General features: G+C 55.9%; 1 protein-coding gene across 4 annotated transcripts in view; it reads left to right on the top strand.

Annotated features, from left to right (window-relative positions):
• Window positions 1-481: 481 nt before the first annotated feature.
• RASSF8 (Ras association domain family member 8) overlaps window positions 482-1,223 on the top strand; it is a 199,032-nt gene continuing 198,290 nt past the window's right edge. For all 4 annotated transcript variants that reach the window (XM_006031449.3, XM_006031448.3, XM_025213095.1 and 1 more), the window contains exon 1: window positions 482-648. The gene's annotated coding sequence lies outside the window, so the exon portion shown is untranslated. The remainder of the gene's footprint in view (window positions 649-1,223) is intronic.

Here is a 1,223-nt window from a genome sequence, read left to right as displayed (position 1 = left end):
CTCTCTATATATTGGGGTGGAGAACCCCAGTGGCTATACATATATATATATATATATATATACACACACACACGCGCGCGCGCGTGTCGTCTAGTCCGTGTGTATAGAGTTGTGTATATACACACAAACACCCACGCTGGGACTCTCCACCCCACTGTGTGTTTGTGCATATCTACACCCCTCTTCAAAAACATGTATATATCCCCTATATGTATCTATCATCTGTCTCTCCACACGTAAACACACTCCGGTGTATTCACACACGCACGCCCACACACAGCAGTACACGTACACGCACACACGCGCGCGCACACGGGTGCGTCCTGCTGAGGCGCCCCTTGTAGCAGTTGCCGCGCTGCCGCCATGCCCCAGGCGCCTCTGTGCGTGTCCGCCCTGCACAAGCGCGTGCTCTCTCTCACACACACACACGTGCTCACATGCACTCTGCCCCCCCCCGCGCGCCCGCCGCTGGTGCTTTAAGACGCTCCCACAATGCCGCGGCGCCCGGCCCCGTTACCAGGCAGCTCGGGCCGCGGCAGGGCCGGGAAGGGGCGGGGCGAGGTGCCCCGAGCACAGCTGAGGGGAGCTGGCAGTCGGGAGCCGCGCGGGCAAAGCTGAGGAGCCGCAGTGCTGGAGCCGCCGCTCGCGGTGAGTTGGTACCGGTGCCTTGGCATCCCCTCTCCTCTCCTCTCCTCCCCTCCCCTCCGCCCCTCGGCCCTCCTCAGTCTCCCCCAGCTCCTTTCCCCACTTCCCCTCTCTTCAGTTTTTAACAGCCCCCACCCTTCTCTTCCCACCTCCAACTTTCTCTTCTTCCTGGTATTTTTCACCCCTTGCTTTCTCTCTCTCTCTTTTTTTTCTATTTCCTTTCCACCATCCTCAGTTTCCTCTTCTACCCTGTTTCCTCCTGGCGGCTCACCCCCCTCTCCTTCTCTTCTCTTTCCCAGCACCCTTTCCTCCCCTCTTTTATTCCCCCCCCTTTTTTTTTTGTATCTCTGTCCCTCTCCATACAGCTCCCCTCTTAAAAAGTCAGGTGTGTTTTCCACACCCTTGGCAAGACAGTTTCGAGGCCACTTTTACCCATCAGGGGAATCTGTAGCTCTTTATTTTTCTTTTTTTTTAAACTTCTCTGGGCTCTCTCTTGCCTTCCCCCAGTCACCCGAATGAAAACAAAACGAGTTTTTCTTCCCAAGGTGGATTGTGTTTTTGTGTTGGCTTCCCTCCCC

This window comes from Alligator sinensis, unplaced genomic scaffold (genome assembly GCF_000455745.1).
Source record: "Alligator sinensis unplaced genomic scaffold, ASM45574v1 scaffold696_3, whole genome shotgun sequence".
NCBI lineage: Eukaryota > Metazoa > Chordata > Crocodylia > Alligatoridae > Alligator > Alligator sinensis.
The sequence above is the reverse complement of the archived record's forward strand: the minus strand, read 5'-3'. Positions and strand labels throughout refer to the sequence as shown.